Source organism: Natrix helvetica, assembly GCF_964273705.1.
Source record: "Natrix helvetica genome assembly, chromosome: 7".
Classification (NCBI taxonomy): Eukaryota; Metazoa; Chordata; class Lepidosauria; order Squamata; family Natricidae; genus Natrix; species Natrix helvetica.
Window position 1 is genome coordinate 68296468 of NC_138558.1, and position 24872 is coordinate 68321339.

A 24872-nucleotide genomic window follows, 5' to 3' on the forward strand; every position below is an offset into this window, starting at 1 on the left:
GGTCCAAAGTTACCTAAGGGAAGACTAGTTACTAATTGAGTTACTTAAACACTACACCGCATTGACCGTCATCATCTGTCTTTGATTGCATACCATATATTGTGGTTCAGAGTTTCTTTTTTTTTAAAATCATTTTATTCCAGGGGTGGATCACTGCTGGTATTACTGCCGGTTTGGTGGGCGCACAATTTTTCATGTGCATGCACCATATGCATGCTTTGTGCTTGTGCACAGTTGCCCATAAATAGGTCTATGCATGCACAGAACATTAAAAAATGGGGGGGGGACCAATCTGTGATGACTGGGGAACTAGTTCGGAGGCGTGTCAGGCCTGGGTCACTGCCGGTTCCGGCGATCCTGTTCAGCAAACCACTACCGGTTCGGCCCAACCGTTCAAACTGGTAGGAACTCACCTCTGTTTTATTCCTTAAGGGCAGGATGATTTTACAATGTTTGTGTCTTGGTTATTCTGCCCATAGCTACCCTCAAGGCACTTCCATGAATTGAAATGTATTGCAGTTTAATTAGCCTTTAAATCCTGATGTGGAAGAATTATAGTTTGATAAGCGAAAACATTTTCCCCTTGCACACCGCATTCCAGATGGTGACAGATTCCCCATATAAATTTCCATTTGGCATTTGAACAGTTGTACGTTGCAGTCTTTTATTCTCATTTATGCTTAATGATGGATGCAATCCAAACAATACAAGATGTTATCCAGCATGTTAGACTTCTGTTAAGTGGACTGAAAGTAGAATCCTTCCGTTGAATCATCAGCATGATGCATTCAAAAATCACGTTCTCTTCTTGGAGTCCTCATATACTTAAATAGCAAATTCCAAAAACATACAAAACAGAGAACAAGAAAAAGGACAAGAGGACAATGAAAGAGAGAAGTTTTAGTTAGGAATATGCATTCCTGGTGCAATAATCAAGAGAGAGGTTGGGGGGAAAAATCTCCCAGCGACCACTCAAAGCACTGAATGATGCTAATTTACATTTTCCAACGATTGTATAAGGAACCTGTTACTTTTCAGGTTTATTTAGCACATGGCATGTCATAAATGGGCTAGCACTACATATTAACATTTCATCTAGATTAGTAGAACACAATAAAATATACATTCTAAAATGATCTGTAACAGACAAATGGTTATTCAATATCTTCTTAAAAACTTCCATTGTTGGAACATTCACAATTTCTGGAGGCAAGTTGTTCCATTGATTAATTGTTCTAACTGCCAGGAAATTTCTCCTTAGCTCTAAGTTGCTTCTCTCCTTGGTTAGTTTCCATCTTATTCATACAGTTCATACTCACCTTGTTTCCATTTTGTCCATCCAGCATTTTTTAAAATTTATTTAAACTTTAGAAGCCTTTTGCTAGCTCCCTGTGAATTTTGCTAACTTTTTCCTTTGCTGACAGATGCAAAGCAAATGCTAAATTGGCGTTTTGTGAATACATCTCTTTCCTCTTTCTTCTCCTTACTGAGAAAGCATTTCTTCTTCATATTCCCATTTGTTACAAGCTTCCATCATGTGAGAGTTGGTCCTTCTGGATTTTTTAAGATGAGCTATTATCCTTCCTTCCAAATATGCCGACAATTTGCTCAACTAACATAAATATTCGGTCTCCCACTTCCCTATTCCCCAATGCTGGATACAAATATAGATAAATAGGCCATGGGTTTCCAATGGAGAAAGATTATGCCTTCCTCTTTTTAGCAGAGAGCAAGAACCCAGCTTGGTGGTCCATTCTTCTGTATCAGCATTTCCCTCCCTCCCTCCCCCTCCCTCCCTCCCTCCCTCTTTCTTTCTTTCTTTCTTTCTTTCTTTCTTTCTTTCTTTCTTTCTTTCTTTCTTTCTTTCTTTCTTTCTTTCTTCTCCTGACTCTTCTTTAACAATAATAAACAGGGGGGAAAGGCAAATTTATGTGTCCCGGGCAGAGGTGGTATTCAGCCAGTTTGGACCAGTTCACCTGAACCAGTAGCTGAAATCGCAGGTGAGCCCAGGCTCTATGCTGTCCTATATAGGCATGGTTTTGAGGCTGGGCACATGTGTGGAAGGCATGAGAGAGCTAATTGTGTATGCGCAGAAGTGGCATGGATGCCTATGAAGCATGCGCACATATGCACGAAGCAGATGGGTGGGCACACGGCAAACCAGTGCTAACAAAATGTGAAACCCACCACTGGTCCCAGGGTAATAATCACCCTGCCATACATCAAAAACTTTTCAGAAGTAGTAGAATGCCCCCGTGCCTTGTTTTCGGCCTGGAAGGCCTCCTGCACAAACCTGGAAGCCAAAAATGAGCAAGGGGGGATGGGGCACATGCGTAGGGATGCGTGCATGCATGGGTGGTGGGTGCATACACAGGGGGGTGCTCCCATTGCATTTGGGGCGCACACTTTGGGCACTCAGCATCAAAAAGTTTACCCATCACTGTCCTAAGAGGTGGCTTGATACAGCCTTCTTTGATTTGGTTAATTGATTTCTAAGTCGAATCAACAGTCCTGCAGCTCCATTGATCTTTCCATTGGGACGTAGCCAGGTCTGAACCTGCTTAGCATTTTGAGACTAGCTAAAGTCCTATTGTTGCGGCATAAGGAAGAGCAAAGTTGCAAAGAGATACAATGGACCTTCATTTTACACAAACATTGGATTCTATCTGGCTACGTTGGGAATTACACATGAAATTTTATGTTTCCCCAAATGATTTTAGCATGTTAGATGATGTAGGATTCTATAATGTAGGCTCAAACATCTGTAAGGAACACAGTTTCATAGCAGATTCAGCAGGATAACATTCAGATTAGCTGAAGTAGGAACCTGCTGAAACTATTGATTCATTGGTTGATTCCTTCAAATATATTTGTTTGTTTCTAATTTGGTACATAACTGCCATGCTCCAGAGAAGCCTCCTGGTGGTTTACACAGGCGATAAACCATAGAAGTCACAAAACCATTAAAATAATTCTATTAAATTAAATAACCACCCACCAGCATCCTCTCACATTGCTGGGATGTGGTGATAATGCAACTGCATATTTAAAACTATGTGGAACAGCATGGCTTTCCAAGCTTCCCTGAATTGCATTGGTGTGCATGCCATCATGAGAAAGGCGGGGCTAGATGAATCACAAGTTGGAATTAAGATTGCCGGGAGAAATATCAACAACCTCAGATATGCAGATGAGGCCACTCTAATGGCAGACAGTGAAGAGGAACTAAAGAGCCCCTTCATGCAGGTGAAGAAGAAGAGTGCAAAAGTTGGCTTGAAACTCAACATTAAGAAAACTAAGATCATGGCATCCACCCCTCTCAATTCCTGGCAAATAGATGGGGAAAAATGAAAGAAGTGTCAGATTTTATTTTCCTGGGCTCCAAGATCACCGCAGATGGGGACTGCAGCCAAGAAAATAAAAGGCACTTGCTCCTGGGGAGGAAAGCTATGGCAAATCTAGACAGCATTCTAAAAAGCAGATACATCACCCTGCCACCAAAAGTGCATCAAGTCAAGGCTATGGTTTTCCCAGTTGCAATGGATGGCTGTGAAACCGTAAGAAAGGCTGAGCACCAAAGAATGGAGGCCTTTGAAATCTGGTGCTGGAGAAGATTCCTGCGAGTCTCTTGGATTGCAAGGTGATCAAACCGGTCAGTCCTAGAGGAGATCAACCCTGACTGCTCTTTATAAGGCCCAATACTGAAGAGGAAACTCAAATACTTTGGCTACCTGATGAGAAGGAAGGACTCACTGGAGAAGAGCCTAATGCTGGGAACAATGGAAGGCAAAAGAAGAAGAGGACTGCAGAGAATGAGGTGGCTGGATGGAGTCACCGAAGCAGTGGGCGTGAGCTTCAATGGACTCCAGAGGATGGTAGAGGACAGGAAGGCCTGAAGGAACATTCTCCATGGGGTTGCGATAAGTCAGACATGACTTCACAACTAACAACAACAACACATGAACAACAAGCCAGCTGAACTTCCAGGAGAAAGGTATTCCAGATAGGAAGAGGCTACAATCAAAAATATTTGCCTTCACCCCAACTCATCAACAATTCAACACTAGAAGAGGATCATAGTATCCCATCCTAGTTGGCGATCCTCCTTGGAGTAAACACTCCCGGAGATACCAAGACCCAAGTCATCTAGTGTTTTGTAACTGAAACCAGTCCTTTGAATGTACCTGGAAATTTACTAAAAGCCAACATGGCACCCCCAAAATAGCTCACTCCTTTACCAGATGAGCTGCTGTATCCTGCATTATCTGTCAAAGATGAACACATCTAAAGGACACTGCAGTTGATAGGGATGGGATATACCCGTGATGGTAAACCTATGGCATATGTGCCAGAGGTAGCACACAGATCCCACTCTATAGGCATGCCAGCCATCGCCGCAGCCCAACTACACTGTGCTTGCACTTTCACCTCCTGCTGACCAGCTGGGCTTTGGGTCTCTGCCGTGTATGCATGGGGGGCACATGTGAGGGATGCATGCACACATGTCTGTGGGTGGTGTGCATGTATGGGAGTTCTTGCATTGCATTTGGGGTATTTGCACACATGCACGAGACTCCCCTGTGCTCCATTTTGGGCCTGGAAGACTTCATGCATCAACCTGGAAGCCAAAAATAGTGAGGGTGGGAGGGTGCATGCGTGGGGGTATGGGGCACATGTGCAGGAGGTAGGGGGCCTGTGCGGTGGGCACTCATATTGCATTTTGGGGTTTTGCACGTGCATGCACTTTAGGCACTCAGCACCAAAAAGGTTAACCATCACTGGTATATATGTATAAAAGTAATGGTTTTCCCCTGTCCAGTTGTACCTGACTCTAGAGGGCGATGGACATCTCCATTTCTTAGTCATCGGAGCCAGTATTGTCTGAAGACAATTTCTGTGGTCATATAGCTAGCATGACTATACACCGAGGCACATGGAATGTTGTTACATTCCCACCAAAGTGGTACCTATTTATCTACTCGCATTTGCATGCTTTCGAAGTGCTAATGGGCAGGAACTGGAGCAAGTAACAGGAGCTCACCCTGTCATGTGTCACTTGGGTCTTGAACTCGAGCTGTCAGATTTACAACTGATAGCTCGAGTCATCTTTAACCACTGAGCCATCATTCCCCCTTAAAAAAAATACACCATTTACAAATGCCATATAGCGGCAATAACAGAGGTGGTATTGAGCCGGTTAGGACCAGTTCAGATGAACTGGTAGTGGCGACGATCAGTTGACCCTGCCCACCTGCCTCCACCCTATCCTGTCTTATATTTCCTTCTTTCTGGCTCAGCTGATTTGCACAGCACAGATGATTTCCATGCCTGCACTCTTCTACTTACTGGGGCTACCTTAGAAGGTAAGCAGCTGAGCTTCAAATTGCTATATTTTGAACACTGCACTCAAAGCAGGGGTGAAATCCGCCCCGTTCGACCTAGTTTGACCGAACCGGTAGGGACAATTGTTATTGATTCTGCGAACTGGTAGTGAAAAAATGCTTCCAAGGATGTGAGCCACACAATCCTCAGAAGCTTCTTTCCAGCTTTTTAAAGCATTTTTTCCCCTGCCTATTCGCCTGAACCGGCAGGGAAAAAAATGCTTTAAAAAGGGGGGGAGCTTCCAACGATCAGGCAGATCAGCTGTGAACTGCATAATCATCGGAAGCTTTCCCCCCACTTTTTCCCTAACCGGCAGGGAAAAAAATGCTTTAAAAAGGGGGGGAGCTTCCAACAATCAGGCAGATCAGCTGTGAACTGCATAATCATCGGAAGCTTTCCCCCCACTTTTTCCCTAACCGGCAGGGAAAAAATGCTTTAAAAAGTGGGGAAAAGTTGGCTATGCCCACCCAGTCACATGACCCCCCACCAAGCCACGCCCACAGAACCGGTGGCCAAAAAATTTAGATTTCACCTCTGGCACAAAGCTCACCGAACCGGTTGTTAAAACGGTTGCATCCCACCACTGGGCAATAAACCAGGGAATGGAAATGAAAACTAAGGGGATAGGTTTGGTGAAATACATGAGCTAAACTAGAGTAAAATGGTAGCATGCAAAATAATGTTTGATGGTATTTAGCTACTCAACCTGCAGCGTGCAAACTGTGTGGGTGAGCAGGCACTGTGAATGTTTTCATCTGTCCTTATCTTGTTCACAGATCAAATACCTCAACCATTCCTCATGAGAGCTTCTGTAGTCCTGAAATCTGAACCCACAGAAAAAATAAATGAATCCGGCTGATTGCTCCGGGTAGGTTTTTTTTTAATTGAAAAAAAGTGACACAACATCATGTTTCCTGAACTGTTACATGATTTGGATGAATAATGGCTAGCTGGAACATGAAACAAACTGCAAGTTGTACCAGACAGAGAAGGGTCAGATCCTTGCTTCAAATTGTTAGGGGAGGATAAATTAGAACATTCTAGAGTTGCTAAAGGGCTGCTATCAGAATAATGGCCTATTCAAGGTGAGCCTCATCTGGCTCATAATGCTTAAAAACATTCATTCTGCTGAGTGTCTACAGTGTCCTTTCTAATGGAGAGAGTAGGCAAGAGGGCATAGCACTGATGTTAAAAGAGCTGAAGTACTGAGTCCCTTTACTTTAGCCTTGTTTTTGGAGGTAACAATTTCAAGCTTTAAAGGTGTATGAGCCAGTGGTGGGATTCAAATTATTTTAATAACCGGTTCTGTGGGCATGGCTTGGTGGGCGTGGTATGGCTTGGTGAACGTGGCTTGATGGGTATGGTAGAGGAAGAATACTGCAAAATCTCCATTCCCTCCCCACTCCAGGGGAAGGATACTGTAAAATCCCCATTTCCTCCTGATTATCTGGGACTCAGGAGGCAGAGAATAGTTGGGGGCGGGGCAGGGGTGGGTTCCTGCCAGTTCTAACCTCTTCTATAGAAGAGGTTCCACAAATCTACTGTGCCATTTAGAACCGGTTCCAGCTCCCTACCCCTGCCCGTCCGCACCACGCTTGCTCTGCCTGCCGCTCACTGATTGGCGGGCTCACCAATCTCCCTGCCCGCCTCTAAGAGTCCTATCTAAACCTTAAAGTCTTAAAGCTGTCAAATTTGAACACCCCTGGGGGTTTTTTCTAAAGGGTTGGGGTGAAAGGGTCTTGTAACTTGACAGCTTTAAGACTTGCGTGCTTCAAATGCCAGAGTTCCTGAGCCAAAATGACTGGAGGAGGAATTCCTTCCATTCTGGAGCCATCCCAACTTCATCAGCCTGGGGCTGGACTATTTGTCGCTGGCTTGAAGAACTTCTCTTGGATCGATCAGGGACTTTGCGGTGTCCCTGAGATCAGCAAGACGTATTCTTCCTGTTCACTGTCTCTACGGGACGGTTTAGGTCCAATTGGACCATCCAGCAGCAAAAGTATCGGCAGCGGTCTCAGATCATCGAGACTGCACATCTGTATCATCAGGATGTTGGCTCCTCCTCCTCCTCATTAAAATCAAATTCTGATGCCACTAATTAAAGGCAAGGCCTTCTTGTCCACCATTTTTACCCTTCATGTCATCTTGTACCTTCTCCATGCTGTCAGTCTTTGGGAATCTTATCCAGGTCATGTTCAAAGAGGAACAAGCAAAGATGGCGTGGGCAATAGGGTGACAACTCACTCTGTGATTTGACATTTTATTTCAATGTCATTTGAGGCCCTCAACAAAGCTTGCAATGCAGGTAGTCCTTAACTTGCAACGGATAATTTAGTGACCATTCAAGGTTACAATGGCACTGAAAAAAGTGATTTATGACCATTTTTCATACTTATGACTGAGGCCGCATTCCTACAGTCATGTGATTTACATTTGCATGCTTGACCACTGACTTGTATTTATGAGGAGTTCGTATGTCCCTGTGGACCCTGAATCCCCCTTTTCAATGGGGAAACTGGATTCACATAATAACCGTGTTGCTAACTTAACAACGGCAGTGATTCAGTTAATGAATGTGGCAGGAAAAGTCGTAAAATGGGACAAACCTCACTTAACCAATTTCTCCCTTAGCCAACATAAATTCGGGGCTCAACTGTGGTCGGAAGGTGAAGACTGCCTGGATTAGGGAAGAAATATTGCTTTCCCAGCAGTCTCATTGACATCTGAGCCAAGGGTGAAATGCTATCAGTTCGGACCGGTTTGCCCAGTAGTAAAAGAAATGAAAAAGGTTCGCCTTTTCCAACGATCAGCTGTGACATGCGATTTACATTAGCTAGAAAGCAGGATTTCTAGCGAATCTAAATCACGTGGCACAATGGATTTCCTCCCCCACCCCTTGCTGTTCTACTTACCTTTGCAGGCGCTCAGTAGCAGGCTCTGCCCACCTGCCCAGATGTCATCACATCCATTTTTGACACTCTGCACATGCACTCATACTGCTACTGAACCGATAGCAACGGTAAGTGGATTTCACCCCTGATCTGAGCTAACTAGGGTAAATAGAGATAGTGAGAGCTTTCTCTATTTCCCAACAGGCAATAAAACTGTTAATCAGCCTATTCCTTAATGGTTACTGTCTTTTAAGTTGCTTAATGTATTAAACGGGCACAAAAGACAAGCTGCACTTCAGCATTTTCTATTTTCACCTTACAAGGATTTTTCCCCCTCCAAATCCCATCACTTATTATTATAGAATTATTATAGTCTATAGAATAGTAGGAGCTCACCATCTTAAATAAGTGATATGCAGATGTGGTATTCAGCCGTTCGGACTGGTTCACCCAAACTGGTAGTGGAAATTTTGGGTGACCCCACCCATTCACCCCAGCTCTATGCCTTTCTATTTAGACATGTTCTGAAGCCAAAGCATTTGCGCGGAAGCCCAAGTGCATGCTCAGACAGGACATATGCAAGCAAAGTGATTGTGCGTGCGCCTGCGTTCACATTTGCAAACCGGTAGGGAAAGTAAGTAAGCTTCCAAAATGAACATTTAGTCTATAAATTAGGCCAGGGGTGTCAAACACAAGGCCCATGGCCAGATCCAGGCCATGATGTGGTCAGATCCATCCAGTGGGGCTGTCCTGGAAAATGTAAGGGCCAGCCCATATGACTTCGGCCCGGTCTACCCAATGCAAAGAGGAAACATGACCATGCCCACTCAGTTGGCCATGCCCAGTGTGTGGCATCAAGCTGGCCACAGCCACCCAGTTGGCCATACCTGGCTGCTCCCCCCCCCCCGAGTTCAGCCAGAGGCCTGATGTGTCCCTCAATGCAATTGAGTTTGACACCCCTGAATTAGACTAAGCTTTCATCCAGTTGAGCTGGATCCTGGGTGATTTCACAGAGTGATCCATAACAAAAATGTAAGAATCATTTCATCAGGCACAAAACATCAGATCCATCCATGAAAGTCCAATTAAATTGATTTCTTGATAGGTAGGTACATAGTCAATGCACAGACTATGTAATGATTCACTTAACAACTGTAGCAATAAAGGTCATAAAATGGGGCCAAATTCACTTAACAAATGTCTCGCTTAGCCACAGAAATGTTGGGCTCAGTTGTGGCTGTAAGTCAGAGTGTGCATAGTGTGACTATGTGAGACAATCTAGGAGCAAATACAGTAAACAAAAGTTTGCATTTTATATAGTGGTTTTATCTACAAAGAATAATAATAATAATAATAATTTTATTTGATTAGCTGCAACCCTCTCCCGAAGGACTCGGGGCGGCGTACAATCAAAACGGATAAAAATACACATAAGACAAACATATATACAAAAAGAACAGAGACATATACATATGTGCATGGAGGAGGATTGACTTATAAGTGAAAGACAGTTAAAAATACAATTTAAAATCCCCTTAGATAAAATTACTAAATTAAAAAACCCATCAGGAGCGTTACGAAGTTATGGTCGAGCCAGGCCAGCTATTTGGAAAAGGTGGGTCTTGAGCTTGACACGGAAGGAGCGGAGGTCAGTAGTGGTCCTAATATCTGGAGGGAGGTCATTCCACAGGGCTGGGCCCGCCACAGAGAAGGCTCTGCTCCTAGGCGCCGCCCCATGGCACTGTCTGGTAGACAGCACCTGGAGAAGTCCCTCTCTGTGCGAGCGGATGGGTCGTAGGGATGTATGGGGCAGAATATGATCCCGCAGGTAACTAGGTCCTGAGCCATGGAGCGCTTTAAAGATCGTAATCAAAACCTTGTAACGCACTCGATAGACCACAGGAAGCCAGTGCAGCTCGCGCAGGAGAGGTGTCACATGGGAGTACTTGGTACTCCCCATAATCATCCGCGCGGCCGCATTCTGGACCAACTGCAGTCTCCGAGTGCATTTCAAGGGAAGCCCCATGTAGAGAGCTATACATACACATTCTTTAGTCAGACCACAAGCAAACAGCAAACAGCAATTACAGCATGGAAGCACACATGGAGAGAGAGAGAGTGAGAGAGAGAGAGAGAGAGAGAGAGAGAGAGAGAGAGAGAGAGAGAGAGAGAGAGAGAGAGATGCCCCAACAAGGCCTCTTTTTATTACATGTTCTTAAAGTGATATCAGCCCAAAAACCTTGCTGACTCATTCCCAATATTATATCATCAAAGCAGCTGGTCAGCTCTTAAATCATTACCCTGACAAGGACTACCTGTGTTTGCTCTCATCCAAGGATTACTGTGGACTGATCTTTTTTGCCTCTCTTTACATCATCTTGACATTAGCCAGCTGCTGCTGATGCCTTGACTAATTGACCCCCTGGTCCCTTTAACTCAATCATTCAATAATTGAGTCAGCCATGCTGCAGAAGTTATTCATTGCCCTCACACATCTCCACATCTTCCTCTTAATTGCCTTGAGCTCTCTCTCTATTTCTCTCTCCCTCCTTCTCTCCCGCCATCCATCCCTCTCTCCCCCTCTCTCCCTTCCATCCTCCCTCTCTCTCCCTCCCTCCTCCCTCTCTCCCCTCTTTCTCCCTCCCTCATCCCACTCCTTCCCTCCCTCTGTCTCTCCCTCCCTCCCATTCTCTCTACCTCCCACTGTCCATTCATCTATCCATTCCTTCCTCCCTCTCCCCCATATCTAATCTCTTCTCTTTCCAGATATGGTGGTACTTCTTGTACTTCTCATATTGAGTGGTGAACATACCCAACCCTTTTCTTCCTGCATTCTATCATTTCTCTTGTTTTAAAACTGGTACATAAAACTGATTATACAGAAAGTATCTTAGAGGTAGAAAATAAATCAGGAGGGAATTGCTGATGAATGGGGTGTTCTTTAAATATGGGAAATTAAAGGTTAGGCAAGGGGGATGGGGGGAAATCAATTAACTTAAATTAATTTAATAGTAGCATTTTAATGATCATGCATTATTACTATTTCACCAATGTTCCATCATGCTGATTCATTGATTGGTGAAATTTTATTTAATTCCAACTCTAATTCCAAGGATATTACATTTATTAAATTCCAAATACGATTGAGAGTTCCTTCTTTTTTTCTATAAAAAGTCACAGTGGTTATTATAATTGGTTAAAAAAAACTACTGTCTTGAGAATTCTGGGATTACAGCTAACTCATAATCCAATTCAAGTTTCCATGAGGAACTCCTTCTAAAGGTGATCTCTATATCTTCCCCTCTAAGAAATTTGATTGCAAATCAGTGAATTTAAATCAAGATGATTCAAGCAGGTATTCCTGATTGCAATCTGGGACTTGAGTACAGTAGTCCTTGACGTACCACCTCCATTGCGTCCAGCCCGCTGTTACTACCACCAATTGAGGTGAGAAATAAATTGAAAGTCAGCCTCTGCAGGGCTAATCACTGAGGAGTAAATTAACAAGTTAGATTCCATTGTATTTCTTCTTCCAAAGCAACATACCCAAATATCACAATATTGTATACGGTCCAGTCTTCATCACCATCAAGGTTGAAAATGTCAACCTACTTTTATTATCGGACTTAAGAACATATTAATTAAAATAACACCATTTCCCTCCTTCTTTCATTATTATTATTTTTTTACACTATATATACAGTGGTGGTATTCAACCAGTTCGGACAGGTTCAGGTGAACTAGTAGTAGTGACCTGGCCTGGTGCTATGTTGTCCTATTTAGCCACATTTTCTAAGTCATGTGCATGTGTGCAAGCCATGCGCATGAGCAAAACATTTTTGGAGCACGGCGAGCTGGTGGTAAAATTATGTGAAACCCACCTATGTATGTATGCATGTATGTATATGTGTGTGTATATATATAACAATAAATTAAAAAGCAGAATAATACTGGAGTTGCAATATTAATAACAATATTTGGAGACTGCTGAGGGTTTTTGTTTTTTGTTTTTTGCTTCAAATCTCATAATTTTTCCCCTAATGTATTATACATTGTTTAAATGTGTGTAGCATAAATAATACATGGCTGCTAGTGACTTATTTATGAGAAATAAACATTATTTTCCCTGTTCTCTAGTTTTAAGCTAGTCATGGATTTCAGGCGCACCAATTAACTACTCATCCTAAGTATGTTAAGTAATTTACCCGAAATAAGAAACTGTCTTTGACAACCTAAGCATAAACAGAAAAAACAAATCAATTTTTTTTTTAAAAATTGAATGCAAACCTTAGAGAAGCCAGGTTTCAAAGGACATATTCATTTTTTTTCCTGGTGGGTTTTTTATAGAGTTGGCTATGGAATTTAAATCCTGCTGGTTGTGATGCTAACCAAGTTTTATCTGCATTTTTCTATATTAATAGGTGGTGTTGAAATCTCATTCCTCTGAGCACAGTAGCTCAATTTGACAACTCTTATCTGGGATAAAATGCATTTGGAAAAATTAAGTTAAAAGAACTTTTAAAAAGAGGAAGAGGGTTGTCAATTATAGCAGTAAGCTAAGGTAAAGTTCCCCTCGCATATATGTGCTAGTTGTTCCTGACTTTAGGGGGCGGTGCTCCTCTCCGTTTCAAAGCCGAAGAGCCAGCACTGTTCAAAGATGTCTCTGTGGTCATGTGACTGACATGACTAAATACCAAAGGTGCACAGAACGCTGTTACCTTCTCACCAAAGGTGGTTCCTATTTTTCTACTTCTATTTTTTCATGCTTTTGAACTGCTAGGTTGGCAGAAGCTGGGACAAGTGATGGGAGCTCACTCCGTTACTCAGTGCTAGGGAGTCGAACTGCCGACTTTCTGATCGACAAGCTCAGCATCTTGGCCACTGAGCCACCGTGTCCCTAATTATAGCAGTAGCACTTAGCAATAGCACTTACTTATCTACCACTTCACAGTGCTTTATAGCCCTCTCTAAGCGGTTTACAGAGCCAGCCTATTGCCCCCAACAATCTGGGTCTTCATTTTACCCACCTTGGAAGGATGGAAGGCTGAGTCAACCTTGAGCCTGGTGAGATTTGATCTGCCAAATTGCAGGCAGCCGGCAGTCAGCAGAAGTAGCCTGCAGTACTGCTTTTTAACCACTGTGCCACCTTTCTTTCAATTATGTGCTTCCAGGGAGAAAGGCAAGGGGAAGACAGATGACATCAGGGCCAGTCATGGGATCATGGCTCTTTCAATTATGTGCTTCCAGAGAGAAAGGCAAGGGGAAGACAGATGACATCAGGGCCAGTCATGGCATCATTAGAATTAAGAGAAACTCATAATTTGCATCAGTCTTGTGACTAATGCCCATTCCATAATTCACATTAACAACCTGATTGCTGGCTCCTGCAATAAATGGCTAAGTAGCCAGCCATATTTGCGCAGAAGAAAGAATCCACATTGGGCAATCCTATTGCAAGGAGGAGGAGGAGGAGGAGGAGGAGGACGAGGAGGAGGAGGAGGAGGAGGAGGAGGAGGAGGAGGAGGAGGAGGAGGAGGAGGAGGAGGAGGAGGAGGAGGACGAGGACGAGGAGGACGAGGAGGACGATTGGAAAAGACTCAAAAGATGGAACCTACGTATATCCGGAAGGAAGGTGGCTTTTTTCCAAGTTCCAATCACAAAGAGTAGTACCTGCAAAATTGCATTAGCTAGCATGTTAAAATAATGCCATACCCTGCCTTCATTTTTATAAACCTTTTTATTTATAATATAGAATTTGAATACCTTAATGAGCTTTCTGAAGTCAAAGGAAGACCACTATTTTCATTCTGTCTATGTATTCATTTGTATTCAGATGCAACAATTATTTTACTGTTCAAAATTGTTCCTTTCCTTTCCTTACCTTACCTTACCTGACCTATCCTCAGGGGTGGACTTCAAAAATGTTAGCAAGGGGTTCTCTGCCTGATTACTGGGTAGGTGTGGATATGGTGGGTGTGGCCTAGTCGGCCTCCTGCACCATGGTGGGGGGAGGGGTGTTTTTGCCCTCCTTTGGCTCCGGAGGTTATTCTTGAGCTCCGGGAGGGCGAAAGCGGCCTCCCCAAGCTCCGGAGGCCCTCTGGAGGGCAGAAACGGGCCCATTTCTGCCCTTCCCGAACTTCCAGTAGGCCCATTTTTTGCCCTCCTTGAGCCTTTGCGCATACTCTGCACTTATCTGCATCCAAAACAGACTATTTGGGGACTCCTGGGAGGGAAGGGGTGGGCAGGGCCAGCCAGGAGTGGGATTTGAAGGTTCTCCGAACTGCACAGAATCTTAGCTAGAGATTCTCCTGAACACCTGTGAACCCACCCCCTGGCAGCCCACTCCCCTCTATCCTCCTTTCCTTTCCTTCTTTCCTTTCCTTCCCTTCTCTTCCTTTCTTTCCCATCTTGTCCCATCCCACCCCTCTTCAAAGGATAATTATTATACTTTTGAGATAGTAATTAAATTTTCCAAAGATTCAATTGGAGATTAAAGATAATGACAGAAAACATTTTCTGAGCAACTTCTGAGTGAACATATTGAGGAACATATGCATAAATGCCTCTGTAGAACATTTACTTTCAAAATGGAAGGAGGAAGCCTTTTCACGGATTCTGATATTTTACAACATAAAATGAAAATTGGTCCAAATGGAGTAGAGGCTGTTGCAAGTTAATGCAAAACAGCAGAAAATTGAATACACGTAGATGGTTTCATTTATACAATAATTTTAATTAAAAATAGTGTCACACGTGTTTTCAGTTTTCCAACCACTTTGCAATTGTGAGGCAGATTCCCAAAGAATGCAAACAGTCTGTGCAAGGTATTTAAAAAACTGAATTGTTATTGTCTTTATGATTTTTCCCCTTTTGTTCACCTATGTCCATTCACATGTATGCATGTGTGTGTGTGTGTTTGTATGTATGTGTATGTGTATGCATAACAAACTGAGTCCTGTGAAAAAAATCAGGTGGAACAATGGCTGATGACCTCTTTCTATCAACCCACCATAGAAAGTGTCCTCACATATTGAATTACAGTGTGGTACACTGCTTTAACTGCTGCAGACAGGAAGGCAGTACAGAGAGTGATTAATTCAGCACAAGAAACTATTGGTTGCCCTCTGACACCACTGGATGACATCACCAGGTCTTGCTGCTTTAGCAGAGTAAGGAAGATGCTCAGAGATTTTTCACACCTTGGTCAGTGTCTCTTCGCACTTCTACCATCGGGCAGAAGACATCGAAACCTAGCCAGCTGAACAAATAGTTTTAAAAATAGTTTCTATCCTTGGGCTGTCAGACTCTTAAACACAATCACAATCACTCCACACACATGCAGAAAGGTATGACTAGTTCTTCTTTTTCTTTCTTTTTCTTTTTTCCTAATTACTTGCATAGGGATAGTCTTTATACTATTTATGTTGTTTATATTTTTGTCATGGATTGTACCAGTGAGGCTATGACAATAAAGGCTATACTATACTGGTGTGGAACCCTGAAAATCAGACTCAAATATCCTGGTTATATCTCTTCCCACTCCTTCAATTTTGGATCAACTTAATTTATCCTGATTACTCTGCACCCAAATTCCTATGTTTGAAAGTTAGAGAGCCTATAAAATCACACTTGTTCATCTGTGTGTTGAGTTGGGAAAAAGATAATAATGCTATTCAAAATGGTTAAGCCCCTTGAGATCTCCTGTAGATAGCAGGAGTATATGGTGTACTAGTACAAATGGCAAGAAATAAGTTTGCTGAGAGCTCAATTTTGGAACAGCTATGTGTCGCCTTACATTTGAATCTGTAAGTGACATCGTTGCAATATTGGACCTGAAGAGTGTCCAATTTTCAGAAGCAATTCAAGAGAAAGCTTGCAAGCAATCTGTTCTCCACTTGCAAGTTTATTCCTCATATATATCAATTCTTATGCTATGAACTTGTCCCTAATTGGAAAAAAAATCTCTTTTCAAATATAGTATTTTAGCTATTGAAAATATTCTATTACAACTGTCAGGCTATTAAGTAACATGTGCCACAATCTTTAGAAAAAAGAAAAGACACTCTTTGCAAATTGCTTTGTGACCGAACAATAACTCATACTATCTTTTTGATTTTTATTGGGATTGGTTTGTCAATGTATTTGTCTGGGATGTTTCTCCCCAACTTCCCACCTTCCACATCCATGGAGTTCCCAGGATGACCATGTCAACTTTGAGACATGCCTATGCTGTTGCAGCCATTTTTCATTTCTCAGCTTGCCATAGAGCAGGGGTCAGCAACCCAAAGCTCTGGAGCCGCATGTGGCTCTTTCATCCCTCTGCTGCAGCTCCCTGTCGCTAGTTGGCTCCACAATTGATAGGGCTTTCAGTTAGGACAGGTAGAGTGAAAAAGATGCTGCACTAGGAGGAGACTTTATGGTGAGGGAACCAATTTCTGGTCAGCAGAGGAAAAAGGACGCCACAATAGGAGGAGACTATGATGGGGGAACCGGACTTCCGGTTGGCTCCAGAATGGAACAGGGGACTTCCAGTTAGGATTTTTGTGGCTCTTTGAGTGTTTAAGGTTGATGACCCCTGCCATAGAGTAAGGGTGGAGGGAAAGGTTTGGAATGGTATCCCCAGATGACAACAAGAAATTGTCCCATGGGAACGAAGGTCATCTCACCAAATGTTTGGAAGAAGTCTGTACTAATGAGGGGAAAGGGAAATCTATTCTTGACTTATGTGAAAGCCATGGGAATTATGTAGAGCTGGTATTCAATTCAATTCAATTTATTTGATTTCTAGACCGCCCCCTCTCCCCAAAGGGACTCGGGGCGGTGTACAGGCACCAAATTAAAAAACCATACACATAAGAATAAATACCATTAAAATCAAATTAAACCTTAACCCCTGTACAAATTTATAAAAATTAAAACTTGTCCTAAAACCAACCCGTAAAATTTAAAAATACAGACTGAGGTGGGAAAGCTGGAATTAGGCCAGGCCGGCTAAATTGAACAGGTGGGTTTTAAGCTTCTTATGGAAGGAGCGGAGGTCCGTGGTTATTCTAATATCAGGGGGAAGGTCATTCCAGAGGGTTGGGCCCATCACCGAGAAGGCCCTTTCCCTGGACGTCGCCCGCTGGCACAGCCTAGTGGACGGCACCCTGAGGAGTCCCTCTCTGTGTGAGCGGATCGGCCGAAGGGATGTATGGGGCAGGATACGATCCCGCAAATACCTAGGTCCTGTGCCATGGAGCGCTTTAAAGATGATAATCAGCACCTTGAAACGCACCCGAAAAGCTACAGGTAGCCAGTGCAGCCCGCGCAGGAGAGGTGTTACGTGGGAGTACCTAGCGACTCCCGAAACTGCCCGCGCGGCCGCGTTCTGAACCAACCGCAGCCTTCGGGTGCATCTCAAGGGGAGCCCCATGTAGAGAGCGTTACAGTAGTCCAGCCGGGACGTCACAAGCGCATGGGTGACTGTGCGGAGGGCGTTCCGGTCCAACAGGGGATGCAATTGGCGCACCAGGCAAACCTGGTGAAACGCCCCCCTTGCCACGGCTGTCACATGGTCGTCCATTGACAGCTGGGCATCTAGGAGGATGCCCAAATTGCGTACCCGATCCACGGGGGCCAGATGTTCGCCCCCAATGGCCAGTGATGGAGTCAACTGGTTGAACCGGTTTGCTGGTAGCCACAGCCACTCCGTCTTGGATGGGTTGAGCCTGAGTCTGTTACTTCCCATCCAGATCCGTACGGCTTCCAGACACCGGGACATCACTTTGATGGCATCGTTGGGGTGGTTCGGGGTAGAAATGTACAGCTGGTTATCATCCGCGTACAGATGGTAATCTACCCCGAACCCAGGAATGATCTCGCCCAGCGGCTTCATGTATGTGTTGAACAGGAGAGGCGAGAGGACCGACCCTAGCGGCACCCCACAAGTGAGCGGCCTCGAGGTCGACCTCTGCCCCCCTGCCAACACAAATTGCACTCGGCCAGAGAGGTAGGAGGAGAACCACCGCAGAACGGTGCCCCTCACCCCCAGCCCCTCCAGTCGATGCAATTGGATACCATGGTCGATGGTATCAAAAGCCGCCGAGAGGTCTAATAGGACCAGGATGGAGGAGCAACCCCCATCTCTGGCCCTCCAGAGATCATCTACCAATGCGACCAATGCCGTCTCCGTGCTGTGGCCGGGCCGGAAACCGGACTGGCGCGGGTCCAGATAATCAATTTCCTCCAAGTGGCGTGGGAACTGTTGTGCCCCCACACTCTCTACAACCTTCGCCAAAAAGCAAAGGTTGGAGACAGGACGATAGTTAGCTAACATAGCTGGGTCCAGGGAAGGCTTCTTGAGTAGGGGCCTCACCACCGCCTCTTTCAGGATGGTCGGCAAGAACCCCTCTCTCAAAGAAGCATTGACTAACTCCTGGAGCCAGCCTCGTGTGACCTCCCAGGATGCCAGTATAAGCCAGGAGGGACACGGGTCCAATAAACATGTGGTGGCTCGTAGTCACCCACGCAACCTGTCCATATCGTCAGAAGTAACAGAGTCAAACTCTTCCCAGAGTGGAGCCTCAAGACCCATCTCCGACGTCCCCTCTAGACCGCTAGTGGGGACCCACTCACTGCGAATCTGAGCGATTTTGTCCTGCAGATACTCCCCAAATTCCTCTGCTCTGCCCTGCAAAGGGGCTTCCCGCGGCCTCTGTTGAAGGAGGGAGCGGGTCACCCTAAACAGGGCGGCAGGACGGTTATCTGCGGACACAATAAGAGTGGCACAATACTGACGCTTGGCCACTCTTAATGCCACAAGGTAAGTCTGCAAATAGGCTCTCACCTGTGATCGGTCCGATTCAGAGCGTGACGATCTCCATCTGCTCTCTAGGCATCTCTTGCGGGGCTTCATCACCCTCAGCTCCTCGGTGAACCAAGGGGCCTGGGTGGTTCGCTGCCGCAAGAGAGGCCGCAAGGGCGCAACCCGGTCCAAGGCCCCGGCGGCCACACTGTTCCATGCAGCCACTAGGTCCTCCATCCGGGTGCGGGTCAGGGCTACAGGAAATGGCCCAAGCTCCATCTGGAACCTATCAGGTTCCATCAGGCGTCTGGGGCGGAACCATCTTGGACATTCCGGTTCCGCCTCCCCGCGATGGGGAGTAGCGGCTGGGAAGTCGAGCCGGAGAAGTGAGTGATCTGACAATGACAGGGGTGTAATGACTAAATCCCCTACTCCCAGATCACTCCTCCACCGGCCAGAGACAAAGATAAGATCCAGTGTGTGACCTCCCTCGTGTGTGGGGCCCTGAATTACTTGGGTCAGGTCCATGGCTGTCATGGAGGCCATGAACTCCTGAGCTACCTCGGATGTCTCCCCTACCGATGGCAAGTTAAAGTCCCCCATGACCAACAGCCTGGGGGTCTCAACCGCCATCTCGGCGATCACTTCGAGGAGCTCGGGCAGGGCTGCTGATGCATAGCAAGGAGCCAAGTATACAATCAGCAAGCCCAACTGTCTCCCTGGGCCCCACTTCACACACAGGGACTCACAATCGGTTATCTGTGGCACAGTGGACTCTCTCGGCTCAAGGCCTTCCCTCACGATGACCGCTACCCCACCACACCTGCCACGGGCCCGTGGTTGATGGAATGCAAATGCACGGTAACCTGGCGGGCACATTTCCACGAGAGGAAGACCTCCCTCGTGGCCCAGCCAGGTCTCCGTAATTCCTGCCAGGTCCGACTCCCCCTCCGAGACCAGGTCGTTAATGAGGGGGGCTTCATTGGCAACGGACCTGGCGTTGTATAGCATCAGTCTCAGGCCCTAGCTCTGTAAGTCCTGACCACCTAGATTGCGGGGGTTGGGACATGTGACCGGCCGTACCCAACGACCACGGTCTCCCAGCCGGTTATAAGATCTCTGTCTACCCTCGCACCTACCCCTCCCCATGACCGTTGGGATAAAAAGACCCTCTTCTGGAGTATCGCTACTCCCTCCCCCCTTAATAGCTCCGCTCACTTCCTTGCTAACTCCACCCGTCGGCCTGGCACTGATCCCTCCCTCAGCCTGACTAACCCCACCCCCCACCCTCAAACCCCCTAAAATATGAATTAAAAATTTAATTAAAAATCCCCTGAGACTACGCCTCACCCACCTCTCTGGATTAATATATCCCTCATCGAGGTGGGCCCTTGAAAGGGCAGAGGGCCATACTTGCGAGAGGGGAGACTCCCGCAGTAGGATCAGGTCTGCCCTCAAGTATATGACGGATCACATTACCAGCAGGGCATCAATTGATTACAGGGATGTTACAGGTCTTGGAATACATATTAAAAATGAATTAATTCCAGTAAGACGATGTCCGGTACGAAAAGGCCAAAATCCTGGGTAAGGTGGTAAGATGGTCAGTGGATGGTCACATAAAGTGCACATAGTCACATAGAGTGCACTAATGTGGCGTGGCCTTAGCAAATCCAGCCCAGACCCACTATTCCAGGGCCATAGGCAACGGGCCTCGGCCAAAGATGGTACATGGACGGGCCCGTTGCAAGATCTCCTGGCCCCCTTATGGGTCCTGGCTTAGAACGATTACAACAGGGCAGTAAGTAAGTCAGTCAGTGGGGAGCGGCCTCAACCTCGGGCTTCTAGGCCCTGGCCTAGTTGTTGTGCAAACCTCCCGGTTCCCGGGCTACCATGGCCCTCCGCATTTGGCAGTCCCAGCTTGCCTTCTGTCCAGCCTGGTGTCCCGGCCTCTGGCAACCAGGCCTCCCACGTCCTTCGGCCTTCCAAGCCTGGCACGCCTCGGCAGACCTTCTGGCCAGCCTTCTGCCCAGTCTCCTGCCTGGACTCCACCACTCCACCACTCTGCTCCACTCCGACGTCTGGAGAACGTCTCCATTCTGTCTCCACTCCGTCTCCATTCCGCTCCGGCATCTAAAAACCTCCTGCCAGGCCTCCGACGCTCCGCCCTCTCCCCCAGCGGTCTCGCCTTACTCCCCTGGCGGGCTCTTCAAGCTCTTGAAACCCGACATCGGCCAAATGCCCGGCGTCTCCAGCTGACTCCAGCTGACCGGCGCCTTCCGGTCAGCGAAGGCCCCCTGTTCTCGATCATCAGACCACCCTGGGGGCCGACCCAGGTCTTGATGGCAAGCCAGGGTGGTCGCTTACTGGGTCCGACCCTCGGGAATGGTAAAGAGGGTCGGGCAGCATCCCTATTTTCAAAAGAGCCCCGTGGTCCGTGCGGAGCTCAAAGGCAGACCGCCATTGTCCGGTGGGGACCAGCCACCAGGTATTGCTTTCATGTGTGCCAAAATGATGTGCTCAATAAAGTTTTGCTAAAAGAGATCTGATCGCTTCGACTTGCTGGCTTGATTGAGTTCATCAGTCAGAAACCTTGACAGACTGCTGTGGCCTCTTGGCCGCTGGCCCCTCCAGCAGCTAAATCAGATGAGGAGTGGTGTCAGAGTCAGGATCAGCATCAAGGCAACCTGAGAGATCCAAGGGGGGAATGGAGCTGTCAGAGAGAGAGAGAGAGAGAGAGAGAGAGAGACAGAGACAGAGACAGAGACAGAGACAGAGACAGAGACAGAGACAGACACAGAGAAATGGCTCCCTGGGCCATCTGTCAGCACTCATATGGAGAATCAACAGCCCCCAGATCTGAAGATGGGTGATAAGGAGGAGGAAGAACAGCTGGGTCCAATGCCCGATGTGTGGATGTGCAGAAGGGCAGAGAAGAGGAGAGCAGTGTCAGCGTTCCAAATATCATGCAGAATTAAATCAGAGTCCAAGGCAGAGCTATCCTTAAAGTTCCAATTTAATAAGTCAGACATATTGACACATCTGTGGAATCCCAAATCTGAAGAACCTCCTGGGATTCCACCCAGTTGAAAGTTCATGATCTATCCCCACACCCATAAATCCATCACATGGTCCAATCCTCTTCGGCCACACTGACATCTCCACCCTGCTGGTTCCAGTCAGGTGTCAAGGTGTGGAGATAAAAGATGACCTTGGCTTCTAGAAAAGAATGACAACAACACATTCCACAATTCTACTCCTTTCTATTCCCCCCTCCTAACTACTACACTAATGAAACAGCATAGGAAAATAATAGAAAGTGTGGCAGGCCAAAGATCCTATAAAGGAATATAATTGCAGGCCTGACAGGCGGCCTCTCCTCAGAAGAAAAATGTTTCCTGAAAAGAGAATAACATAAAAGTTAACATAACACAATTAACCACCTCCCCCCTCCCCACCAGGGGGACCCTTTGGCTAATTGGAAAACTTCTCATGGAATTGTTCTACTAACTTCTCCACTTTTAGGTTCCAACTTTTCACCCAAGTAGCTTCAGACAAAGGGTAACCCTTCCAATGCACTAAGTACTGTAAGCGACCTCTATTCAGCCTGGAGTCTACAATTTTTCCCACCTCAAATTGTCGTTCCCCTTCTACCACTACAGGAGGAGAGAAAGCTTGGGTGGATGCTCTTATGTTAGACCCTATTACTGGTTTCAACAAGCTACTATGAAATTCTGGGTCAATTTTCCCTAGACTTCTGGGTAGACTAAGTCAAACTATAACTGGGTTAACTATCCTCACTATTGGGAATGGACCTAGAAATTTTGGACCAAATTCCTTAATCTTCTTAATCTTATGTATTTCGTAGATACAAAAACTTTGTCCCACACACGAAAGGGGGGTTGGAGCGAGCGATGTTTATCAGCTTGCCTCTTGTAGGCATCTGCCGCATCTGCTAGAGCCTTCTTCATAGTCTCCCATCCTTTCTTTAGTGTGTCCATTCATTCATTCAAAGACATGGAGGAGGGAGGTTCTCTAGGCAGCTCAGGCATAGCAACAAATTCCATGCCACTGGTAATCTGGAACACCACTAATCCAGTGCTGCTGTGAACCGCATCGTTGTACGCAACTTCAGTGAAGGGTAGCAAGTCCGACCAGTTGTCTTGCTGATACTCCACATAACACCGGATGTATTGTTCCACCACCACATTGGCCCTCTCTGCTGCGCAGTTCATGCTGGGATGAACCTCTGAGCTCAGTTTTTGTGTGGACCCAATGGATCTCAGGAGCTCTCTCCAGAACTTGGCTGTAAACTGGACTCTGCAGTCTGAAATGATCCTCTTGGGCAATTTGTGCAGACGATAAATGTGTTTCACAAATATTTTCGCTAATTTCTTTGGGGATGGCAACCCTGAGCAAGCGATGAAGTGCGCCTGCTTGGAAACCAAATCAATAACTGTCCAGATTACTCTGTTCCCACTGCTGTCTGGGAGTTCCACGATGAAGTCCATTGTGACCTCTTCCCATGGTCGGTTCGGGCTGGCCACTCATTGTAGCAGTCCAGGGGACTTCTCTGGCAGTGGTTTCATTGTTGCACAAGTAGCACAGCTTTTTACGTAATCTTCCACCTCCGATTCCATCTTTGGCCACCAAAATTGATGCTTGGCGAGGTGGAGCATTTTTAGGAATCCAAAGTGGCCTCCTAGTTCTGCCTCATGGCTTTGCTGTAGAACTTCCAGCCTCAACCCTGCGGGGACGTACAGTTTGGACCCCTTCCAGGCTAATCCATTTTTCATCATTAGGATTTCCTGGTTATTATTGAGCCACGTGTCTGTTGGGAGCACCAATTTCATAGCTGTCATTAGCTTATCCTGGCTTCCATTACTTTCATACTGCGGTTTTCTCGACAAAGCATCCCCCAACAATTTTTTTGGTACTTGTTGGACCCCTGGGGTTTTTGTCTCTGCTGCAGGTGCTGCAGGTTCTGGGCCCTTGGATTCAATCATCCCTGGCTGGCCCTTTTTCTCCTCCGAGGCCTCCCCCTTGGTATGACTTTTCGTCACCTTCGGTTGGGGATCCTCTTCCAGACGTTGTTGGCCCAGTGGACTCTTTTCTGGTGGCATCTGGGGCCTTCTCTTTACCGCGTGGCTGTTGGTGTGCACCTTTGTGGCATTGGGGCTGGAGCCAAGCATTCTGATGCTCTGTGGCCGAGTTTACAGCAATGGTGGCACTTTATTGGCCCCCACGAGGAAAGGAACCTAGTTACATCTCTAAACTTAGGAACCACCTCTTCATGTTGTTCTGTTTTCCATCCTGCAGCTTCCTCCTTGGAAATCCCTTCTTCCATTGTTGAGAATCTTTCTCTGTAGGAAGGTGGGGTAAGAACCTGTTGGAGCATTGCAGGGGAGACTGGAACCAGTGGGGAGGTCAATCCCTCGGTTGGCCACTGCCCAGTTATCTGCCATAGTGCCATCTGCTAAGGGAGGGCAGGTGCCCACTGGCATCCCTTCCATCCATGACCTGGGGTTAAGACCCATCCCGGGGTTGCCTGATTCACAGGTTGCAGTTCAACCAATGATGGCTGGCTAGGGAGGTTTATGTGCCAAGGACCCCTCTGCTGGCTTGGAGGAGTTATGGGCCAAGTAGGTGCCCTCTGCTGGCTTGGAGGATTTTCCCATGCTGATGGCCATGGACTTGCCCACTGGAATCTTTTCCATCCATATTCTGGGAAGAAAGCCCAATTTGGTGGTGCTTCATTCACAAGCTACAGCCCAATTTCCGGTGGCTGGCAAATGAAAGATGCTGGCCAAATC